Here is a 12,070-nt window from a genome sequence, read left to right on the forward strand (position 1 = left end):
GTGTGCGCGCGCACACACACACATACACACACACACGCACACGCCTGGACCCTCACACACACACACGCACGCACACACGCACGCACACACACACACACACACACACACACACACACACACACACACACACACCTGCACATACTTTTCAAAGGGTGAACATGTGGTAAGTGAGGCTATGTGTCTAGATGGCAGACTTTGTGTGCTTCTGCTTGAACAAGGTGGATAAGTCAAATTTAAAATCGTTGTGCTATGATTATTCTTATATAGGTATATTTGACTTTGAACTTTTGTAACCTCAAACTTTTAGATTTTATGGATGAAACCAGCATAAAAACTTACTTTACAACATGACCATAAAGCCCTAATTCCCTGTCTCGGCCCCTGTTCAGACAGTGGGAGTCGCTCATGCTATAGAAGACTGTTGATAAGGAGCTACTCTCAGGTAACCACTGAAACACAACATATGGGAATGTTGTGGCTGAAGCAAGCTGTCATGACTTTTCATGACTTAAAGTTGCTGCGATTGGCAGACCCCACTGGTAATCAAACTGAATTAGTGCTGCAACTAACAATAATTTTCATGACTGATTAATCTGCCAAACTTTCACTCTCATTTAATCGATTAATCATTTTGTCAATAAAATGCAAAATTGTGAAAAATGGCCATCATAATTTCCCAGAACTGAGGTCACTGTTCATTTTGTTTTACCAAAGGTCTGAAGTGAAAAAATATTAGATTTCCAGTTTCCAGTTTTCATTGAGTTTCTACAAATTGGCAGTGATGGAAAGTAACATTTACTTAAATACAGTATTCAAGGACTGCACTTAAGTACAATTTTGAGGTATTTGTACTTCACTTGAGTAATTACATTGGCCTACATGCTACTTTCTACATCTACTCCAGTGCATTTCAGAGGCAAATGTTGTACGTTGTATGAAGTATCGCAATTAATTAAGATAAATTCTATTGAGACCCAGTGAAAAAAGTCACGTTACCCAGCACTATGTAAAATAATTAAAATCAGCTCCATCTTTATTAGTTGCAAAATTAAAATTAAATTTACACATGAAGTGCATCAGTAGTTATAGGCCTAAATCATTGCTAAAATACAAATTATTCAGAAATGGGCCCTTCTGCATAATTCATACTTTTGCTTTTGGTAGTTTAAGTGTATTTTGATTGTAATACTTTTGCACTTGACAGTCATTAAGCGCGTTGAACGCTCATATTGTGTTGCCATAGAAACAACGTCAAGTCCACCGATGTGCTGCCAGGTGAAGCTGGCATCTCCTGATTAGTAATTAGCTAAACTACAACCAACAACTGTGAAACCATGACTGGACAACAAGGAAAAATCGGTGAACGGAAGCTAAAGAAACCAAGAAGAAGTAAACAATCTGCGAGTTAGCAAGTTTTAGCATTATTAGCAGCTAGCTAACAATACTGCGCTTTTGTAAGACTACTTCCGGGTACTTAGCTACGAAAGTTGGATTTATGGATTTCTGTGTCTGTCTGGAAGTAGAAAAGTTTGGAGGCCGAGCTACACTAAAACTGGACTCAAGCCCGGGTCGAAAAACAGGACGAGTCAGACGACATGGACTTGAGAGAGTATCAGCGGAGTCCTGAGTCCACCATGAAGGACGCAACGTCTTCCTCAGACAAGGTAGGTGAGGCAAACCCACTCCCACTCTTTGCTCGCTCTGTGGCTTTCTTTTCTGTGGTTAAATGGCCCGCCGTGGCTGTGTGTGTGAATGAATACAACGCTACTGTGTAATGTTGATGTGATTGTATTGCTTGTAATGGGTTTGTTTGCCGTTGTCAGTGGGTGAGGTCCACACAGACACATTCAGCACCATGGACAGAGCCTGCGGGGTGTTGCAGTGTGAGACACGTGTTGTTTGTGTTGGCTGTGGTAGTTACTTGTTGATGTTTTGATGTGCATCTTGTCAATATAATCTGTTCCCATGTGTTGTGATGTTCCATCCCACCACTGATCTGTACTTGTACTAAGTGAGAAGCTCTACAGTGCAGGCTCTGTAAGTTTTAATGCTCAAAAGGTAGTTCAGAGTAAGTCTTGTGTGTTGTTTCATCTTATAAAGATGAGCGGCATCTTGCACTTGTGAAAATAAGATGAGGATTAATAGTTTTAGTAGCAGCAGAAGAAACTGAATGAATGAAATTTTGTGTATAACTATTTCCAGACACCATACATTCATACAAGCTAGGACCAGAGTGCAGCATACACTTTTCAAACAGCAGAAATAAACAAAGCTGAGGCATCTTTCACAGTCAAATCCTCAGACCTTCACTGATTACAACAGAATTCATAAATCACTGACAGGAACATTTGCTATGCAGCACTCGGAAAATCTGAATAAGCACTAATCAAAAAAATCTATCTTGCCCCCTTTTCCAGGCTTTTGAGAGCAAGTTGGCAAACTTAAACACATCAAAGTTAGACAGCCATTTCAATTTTTGCTCATCTGTACACCTGAATATTTCAGGGTAATGTCTGCCATTTCATGGAACATTAACAGTGTTAAAGTAGTTTTATACTCTACATATTTGAATTCCCTCTCATTTTGGCTTTTAAATAAATGAATAAAGAAATGATTCAGGGTTTCTCCACCTGAATTGTTTCCCTGGCAATGTGGAGAAGGCTTTTAATACAGTCCTTTATGTTGAGGACATAAAATTTACAGGCAATATAGTTGAACAGAAATATTTATATTTTTAAAGCAAATTATTCCACATTTTAAACTTTATTTTTTAACGTCTTAGTCAAAATCTTATGGGGTAGGGTGAGAGAGGGCTTCAAATCTAAAAAGGTTAACTATCCTGGTAAAGCAGTGCCAACAGGGTCACATGTCAAAGTTGGGTGCCTACGGGTCATGGAGACTACATGTGAATTTTGTTTAGTTTGTTCAGTTTTTCCCTGATCAGTAGTCAGAATAATTACAATAATTGTACCTGTCAAGTACCCTCCACCATGTTTTCTTCTGCATACACTGTATACTCATAACATATACAGTGTACCATATACTGACCTCCGCCGAAGCTTTTGTTTTTGTTTTGGTTTGTTGATTGTCAGCAGGATTACAGGAAAACTACAGGCTTGATTTTTATGAAGCTTGGTGCGAGAGTGTAGCCGGGGCCAAGGAAGAACCTATTAAATTTAGGAGCATATCCGAATCAGAGGGTGGATAAACAAATGATTTTTCCCTTCATTAACATTGCAAAATTGGTCATTTGGCCTTAGTGGAAAACATGCCATACATCTTAAAATCCTGTAGATGGTAGTAAAATTCTGTGGTGACAAAACACATCCAAATATCACAAGCCATTATCTTGGGTGCCAGTAATCCTCTGGTGTCGCCAATACATGTCAAGCAGTCGTTATGGAGCACTCAGGGACAGTGGTTTTGTGCGACATCGACACAATTGTCACAACACTTTATTCCTCAAAATAAAGTATGGCTATGGAAATATGAATACACATATCATGCAGATTGTTGTTGTTACTACACTTATGCATTTTTTCATATGATTAAAAGCCATGAACCTGTTGGCACCACTGTCCTTGGTTTAAACTTACATGAAATGCATTGATTTGAGCTTCTCTGGGTTAACCTCCGGGACTTTTTTCATCACCCAGGCTGTTGCTGTAAGCTATAAAGCCTGGACTCCAAGAAGATGATTCTTTCTTCTATTTTCTACTTTCCAGGGTCCCTCCCTTTTGTTCTTGCTCATGGTCCTTTCATACTCCATATGCAAAGAACACTTGCCTGCTCCTCACAGGTTGTTGCAGGCTTTACACACTTATTCATTGTCCTTCCTATAGACATCTAACGCACTCTGTTTGTATTAATATGCATGACCAGCTACACCTCAGCACTTTAAACTCAGCGAGCACACTCACACACACATTTTCTTAAGGAAAAGCAGCTTCTCCAGGTTGTTTTTCTTTCCTCATCCGTCTCCCCCTCCTTCTCCTTATGTGTCTGCACTCACTTGTCTCTCTTTCTCCATCTTTCTCTTACCCTGTCATCCTCGTCTTCCCCTTCTGCGTCACTCTCAAAATACTGATATATGATGCAATGAAACAAAACGTGACAGTCAACTTTTTTCCCTTACGCTATTCCCCTCAGACCTGTCTCTCCCTTCCCTCATTTCGTCTTTCTTCTTTATATTCTTTAATTCTTCCTCTCCTTCTCCATTTGCTTTCTCTGTTGTCTGTCTTGTCTCCCCCTCCTCCCTCTTTCGCCTTCTCCCCTCATCTCTCTTCTTCTTGCTGCCTCTCTTCTTGCTCCTCCCTTCCCTCTCTAGAGTCCTCTTCTTTCCGTCTGTTTCATTAACAAGATTTATCTTCTCTAGTAATTACAGTACACACACACAGGCACGCGTACAAGTGCGTGCGTGCACACACGCACACACACAAACTGTATGCGCATTCAGGCGCTGCAGTACCACTTTTCTACCAGTCAGGGTCACTATGGCACTGTGATAAGAAGAGCAAGGGTTAGGGGGATGAGGGTAGGTGCGTGTGTGTGCTTGAAGGAAGGCTATTAACATGTATTTGTGTATTTGTGTGTATGTGTGTATAAGTGTGTGTTTCCATGACACTGCTAGGCTGCAAACTGGCATCAGGATGGCACCTTGATGCGATCACACAAACATAATTTGAAATTAACACCATCCACACTGAATAAATGCCATATCCTCTTCCGTTATGTTCCAATTCATTTGTGTTTGAATTCTTAATACACCTTCATCTGCCTTAATGCCTTTCCTGAAGGCCACACCTCTGTCTGTGTGTGTGTGTTTGTATATGCGAGTAGATAAAAACCATCAAGGTCCCTGATATTCTCAATACGTGCAAGTACTTCAGATTCAGAAACAACAGGCTTTATGACTGCAAATATTTGCACAGTTAGATGAGCTGGATGAGGCGCTAATGGAGGCACTTTTCAAAAGTTCAACATTTATTTGTCTCTCAGTCTGTTAGTGCACAGGCTGACGATCTCAGATATCATAATCCCTCTAAAGTAATGGGCCTCACCACTGACAGAGCCTGATTGATGCCAGTTTTCCCTCCATGCGGCGCTAGCTACCTAGTTGACATTGACAGAGTGACTGACAGAAAGGTTGACAGAGTGACAAAAGCAGAGTGACTGGTGTTCATCATCGTAACGTTTCCGAATGTCACAAAGACTTGCTAAGAATCAGTGGATAATGTTTTTTTTTAACATATAGTTTCCCCCCAAAACTACAAGAGAAATACATTATTTTATCACTTTGTTTGAGACAAAGTTTGACTTATGTAAAAGCCTGTCCCTCGGTAAGGTTGAAACAGGAAGCTGCAGTGCATGTATTCCCAAGTGTATTTACAGTGAATAAAAAACCTTGTAAATTAAGCAAAATGAGAAACTAACCTTCCTGACCTTGTCTCCATGTTGCCTCATATCAACTGTAAAACTACATTAAACTTTTAGAGCATTAAAAAAAATTAAATGCACTATGAAGCAAATATCTTTTGGAAGGTAATAGTTTTGAATTTTAGTTCTTCTTAATTGCATCTCAACAATCAGCATGACTTTTGGACAGATTTTAGCTTGTTTACACAGACATACAGTTAGAGTTGATGTGTAATTAAATTAATCATGTGCTAAGTCAGTGTTAAATTTTTACATTTTCTTTCCCCCTACTGTGGCATATGAACAGAATACTTCACTCCTAAATAAAAAAATATTTAAAAAAACAACTATGAGCTATTTTCAGAGCAGCATCTGCACACGTCCTCCTGCGTATGTCACACAGTGGCAGACTGACAGATGGATCGTCCACACACACACTGTGATCACAGCAGAGTTGGGAACCTTTGGGTATGGAGATATGGACAGCATGTTGTATATAAATAACATGTTGCATTTCACTGTGGTTTTACCCAGTAAATCAGTCTGTGTCAATAAGCTGTACTGTTTTTATCTGAAACTGAGAACTTTGTTTACTTTTTTTTGAGTCAATCCTTATAAAATGTGTAGAAATACGCTGTGACGTGTGTATTTAGACTCTAAATACTTAGATTGTTTTAAAATTTTAGTGCTAATGCAAAACCTGCGTTTCGGCTATACAATACTAAAACAATACTTATTTTGGGCATATCAACATGTTTTAAAGACAAAACAAAGTTTAAAGACAAGTCAAATTGGTCAATGCATCAGTGTTACATAAAGACGTTTGCCTGTATAAAATGTAGTTTAAAGATAGAAAAGTTTTTTTAATTTAGATCAGGCAATGTTTATGGCTGCCCAGACCAGCACTCAAAAAGTATTGAGGTTTCATACTCAGCTGTGACCAAATTTAAACCAGACATACAATCATATACAGTAAAGCATATGGTGAAATTTGATCTGTGCATTTAACCCCATCCTAAGCACAAGCAGTGGTGGGGAGCCGTTGTGCCGTACCCGGGGACTAACTCCAGTTCTAAGCCGGTGCCTTGGTCAAGGGCACTGACAGGAGAATTAACCTAACCATATATGTTTTTGGTGGTGGGGGAAACCAGAGCTGCTGGAGGAAGCCACGCAGGACCTTTTTGCTGTGACAGTGCTAACCACTGAGCCACTGTGCTGTACTGCACAATACACACACACACACACATACAAACACACACAGTTTGAAGCGTAGACAGAGCATACACCAAGCGAGACAGTCACACACATTCATATTTGGACCATGAAAAAGCAGTGATAATGACAAGCCTTGAAGAGGCATGTAAATGTTATTCGAGTTTGCTTCATCCGCCCTCTTATTTTTATGTGTGTAACCATACATGTGAGTTTGTGTTTTGGTGTGTACCTTAAGTGTTTGTGATTGCGAGTTTGTGAGTGTGCACTGATGTGTGTCGTGTACTCAAGCCAGGAGTGTATTGTTGTCACCTCAGGCCCTTTAACATCATTTATACGGTTTCCACACACATGAACACAGACGCACACGCACACACACGCATATACGCACACACACAGCAGTAGCAGGAGTCTACCATGTCAAGGTAGCAAAGCAAGAAGTGTGCCTTTGTGGACCTGTGCGCATGTTTGTGTGAGTGGTGTGTGCGTGGTTGTGCACAAGCACAGGTGTGTGTCGGTTGATAAAGTTTATCAGCTCAGGGCATGCTGCTGCTGGCAACCAGTGTCGTGAAGGGAAAAGGCCATGCAGACAAAGTGTGTGTGTGTGTGCGCGCGTGCGTGTGTGTGTGCGTGTGTGTGTGTGTGTGTGTGTGTGTGAGCCAGTCTGTTTGTGTGTGTCTTAGGGAATGAGGATGGCAAACATAAGCACTGCTGATGACCCTCTCCTCATCTCAGAGACACACACACACACACACACACACACACACACACACACACACAGCAGATGATTTAAATCCATTTTGAAGAGGAAAAGCTATCAGCATATTTATAAGTTGATATTTCAAAAACAGCAATGACTGCAGTGCCCGAAACATTACGTTTTTGTCAGTGAAGGCATTGAAATAGATCTCCATGAAGAGGCTGAGCCCACACACAACAACAGGATACACACTGAGATATGCACTACTCCTAGATTCCTGTCTAAGCCATATTTCCAGAATGCCAGCAAACCAAATCCAAACATCTTGTTTTGTAATTCTGTGGCAGATATTTAATGGTCTGTCCTGTGGTCCTGGAACAAGACTGTGAAAAATTGGTATAATATACTTTATTTAGACAGTTCACTGTTGATGGGCAATTTCTTGCAAACTTCAGTCCTAATCTTCATTTTACCTTTAATCTGCAGTCCTAAGATTAACCTGCTGCTGCTTTCAAGTAACTAGAAACCCAAAAGGTTTTGACTGGGACACCATAGATGCTTTTTAGTTGTTTAGCATATCCAAATAATGTATGACCCCAGCATTTGACTTGTGGGTTTGGGCTCAGTAGCCTGATAAACTGGGATAATCCACAGTGGCCAAAACCTTTGGACTTGCGTGTAAGATTTGTGGAGAATGTGAGCAAGCAACAGTCTTTGCCCTCTCAACTCCTACTGAAGTGCCTCTGGGCCAGGCACTTGACCTTCAAGCGCTCCAGTTGCTCAGTGGCTAAAAGAGCATGACTTCACTGAGCAGCTCTCTGCTGAGAGTCACAGTAAACCTCTGAAACTGCTCACTCACTGAGAAAAAGAATGTTTTTGGTCAGCTACCTCGGTTTTGTATGCATACAATCCATACTTTAAACAGTCTAGTTAAATATTCAAAGCCTTTCTCTGCATAATCATACTGTTTGTCATGACATTTCTATGCAGAACTGTACAACTATTCAGTCATTTAATACTTAAACTGTAGCTTGTAGTGACTTTACTGTGCACATGTAAGTGGACAAGAATCATTTCTTTCAACAGCATTCAGATAAAAGTCCCCTCTAAGCCTCACTGGTGACATTTTGAGACACAACACAGTTCATATCTCACCCACATCTTTAACCACTTCTCAACCCTGTTGTACCAACCCTTACTTTGTGTACTACCATTTTTAAGCCCATATATTGTGCATTATTTAAGTCTTGATAGAATTTAAATGAGCAAGTTATGTATGTTCAGCATAACTTTTGGATGAGAGGGTGGAGCGCTGCTATGCCTCCATCCTGATTGACAGGTCCCTGTCGTGGCAACTTGCCAATAAAAAGGAAGTCAAGCCCTAAAGCATACTCTGCTTTATTGTCTTTTTTACTCCAAATGGGACCATAATTTGCAAAATGAGCATCATGTTGTATTTAGGAAGACTTGAAACTAGCAACTGAGACCATAAACTCATTAGGAAAATATTTACTGAGGCAATCAAGCGGCATCATTTTGTCATAATTTTACATACAATTGGATTTCTTTTTAGCAACCAGTGGAGTCGCTCCCTGCTGGCAGTAATAGCCAATGCAAGTTCTGCATTGGCTTCACTTTTGAGACCCAGAAGCTACGTCCATTTACTTCTTCCACCTGCCTTCATTCCAGTCTTCAATATATCCGTTCATCTAGAGCTAAAACAATTATCTTAAAATCCTGATATTAATGAAATGCATGACAATAATTTCTGCAAGCCATTTGTTCAGTCAATTTTTAAGCAAAAAGGACAAACATGCTTTGCTTCCAGCTTCTCAAATGTGAAGATCTGCTGTTTTTTTTTTTCGTTGTTTTTTTTTTGTTTCCTATCGTCCAGTAATAAATAGAGATACTCCAACGCTGACCTCATTAAGCGAATTGGTTGTTGGCCATGACACGACCGTTCCACATTAGCACAATTTCTTTGTCAATGTCACTATAAAATTCAATCAAATTCAGTGTTTCCGCTGTCTGTTCAATGCATTCAGTCACAGTGGGCTGCTGAGTGTTCAGTACCGCAGCAATCTCCTGCCTCATGTTACCTTTCCTAAAATTGATCCAAGTGAGTTCTATACAGTAAGGCTGCCGTCTTGAATTTGGGAAAAAGGGAACACTGGTATCATGTCGGTATCAGGAGACTCCCAGAGTGGAGGTTACAGAACTGGTAGAGAGGAGAGAAAAAAAAATGGGATTGGTGCGTCTTTAACAGAAAATCGAATATCTTTAGGCTTTAGACTGTAAGCAATGTGAATAAATGCTCAATCATGGGCATTGTAATTTTTCACCATTGTCTGATATGTTATAGAGCACACTGCAGATCAGTGGATTAACTGAGAAAATAATGCACAAATTAATTGACAATGACAGTTGCGGCACTACATGACTCGTCTCATCCGTCCTCTTATTAACTTCCTCCCTCCTTTCATTCAGCTCTTTCCATACCTTTCGCTTCTCACCTCCCCTCTAACATCTGGAGCTCTCAGTATGCTCGGTTTACACAATGCCTGACTAGAGGACCCCTTGAGTCTCTTGATGAGTGATGGCGCATTAGAGCACCTTTGGTTTTGCAATACATAGCAATAGGTAGAAAATAAAATGACATGTATGGTTGCCCCAAGAGGACAAATTAAAGGTCTAAGTTTATTCAATGATTGCATGAACCTATGTGGTTCCTTGGATGTTATAAAAGCATATTATGGATGCTGAATATCCAATAGGAAGGAGATTCATCAGTCTGGTGCTAGAAAGTATACATTCAGGATGCTGTTTGCCAGCCAACTGTGAAGTGTCACGTGTCTGAGCATCCTTGAACGCACCAGGAAGGGCAGTTGATAAACAGTCTCAGCTCACAGCTGCAGTACCATGCAATGATAATGTAACTTTGATAAAAAATAAGGCTGATTAAATGTCGCTGTGATGGATTACCCTTCTTAAGTTTCAAGTATCTACAGATTCATCTGCATAGCACTCAGAAATGTTTTGCTTTTATAGTCAGCCAAAGAGAGACAAAATCAGTAAAATGAAACAGACACACTGTCCTCAGGAAGTGGATAACTTGAATGTGGCTCACTACGTTTGTCACATGTGATCCAGCCTGTGTGTCCTCACGGTCTCAACACAGTGGACACAACTTTAAAATTCTACCCCAATTCAGTACGTTCACTAGATGGCACTGTTGCCATATCTCACCTCAGACACGCACGCACAGATTGGCAAACACAATGCTACCGAAGGCTCAAGAGGTGGAGAGACGCTTTCTGTCTGTCTCTCTTTTCCTCCCTCTCTGTCTCTCTCTCCCTCTTTTACACACATACATACGCTCTCTTTCTTCATCGGCTGTTTTCTCTCCCCCTCTTTCACACGCATGCTTGCATTACCTCTGCCTATTCATCCAGTGTAATGTATCGTGATTACTAAAACAGACACCCCATGATACTAAAACCCATTGTTACAGCAGCCAATTGATGGAAAATCAAAAAGATTTACAGTAGGCATAGAGGATTGTGTGATTCACTAAATGACAAAAACGGTGTAGCATGTAATCATCAGCTGCTGCAGTAGAGACAGACAGGCTGTATTCATACACTTGCATCATTAACATTTACTCACACCTACAAGCTGCATGTTAGTGCAGTCGTCTACTGTCAGCGCCACTGAAATAGTTATTTTTTTGGCGAAGTGCTTTGCTGGAGGGCACTTCAAGAGAGTGGATTACCCCTCAGTCATACTCCCACAGCGTATTCACTCTGTGGGGAATTGAAGTGTCGTCTGCCTGGTCACCAAAACTCGACTTTTGAGGAGGTCGACACCCAACAAGAGGCAAAATCAAATAGAAGCCGGTTTGTGTGAATTTGTAGTCAGATTTACTGTGTCATAGGATGCACTTCATCCAGTGATCATCTCCACTTGGTTATCAAAACAGACACACACACACAGAGAACACACAGATCGTGCTCAAAAATGACAGCATTGTTCAGACGCTTTAAATGACCTGTGTTTACTGTCAAGTCACCTCTTGAGAAAAAAAGTAGCGGGATGTTGTTGTGGCGTCTCAAAGCCTCATAGGGAGGTGGTTTGGGCAGGTGGTTGAGAGTACAAAGTGTTAGACACTCGCATCCCATCTCATCAATATGTGGTTCCTTATCAGAGACCAATCAAATTGATCTTGCGGGAAGTCACTTACAACTGACTAGTTTTGTGGTGTACATAAGAATACCTAACATTTCCTTTGAGTCATCTGTCAAGCAAAAAAACAGTTGCTCGCTCCAGCTTCTAAAATGTCAGGATTCACTTCCTTTTTCTAATTTACGTCACTGTAAATGTAACATCCTTGAGTTTTGGCCTTTTGGTTGGACAAGACAAAGAATTTTTCACTATTTTCTGAGACTTTTTAGATGAAACAATTACATCATTAACCGGAAAACAAAAGAAAACCTGACAGAAGAAACTGACAGAAGAACATGAAGCATTCATTACTTTTGCTATTTCATTTCACCTGACAGCAAGATGAACAGTGTGTTACAATAAAATACCTCACATAGATCCTTCCGTTTACATTTTATAAGGCACATCTAGCTAAAACTAATGCCCCCATTTATATCAGTCAGGGTAGACTAAATATTGGAAGCACCTCTCAGTTAAGTGCAACACAAATCAGCAGCAGTACAAACTGCAGCCTCCAAAATG

This window comes from Chelmon rostratus, chromosome 16 (genome assembly GCF_017976325.1).
Source record: "Chelmon rostratus isolate fCheRos1 chromosome 16, fCheRos1.pri, whole genome shotgun sequence".
Classification (NCBI taxonomy): Eukaryota; Metazoa; Chordata; class Actinopteri; order Chaetodontiformes; family Chaetodontidae; genus Chelmon; species Chelmon rostratus.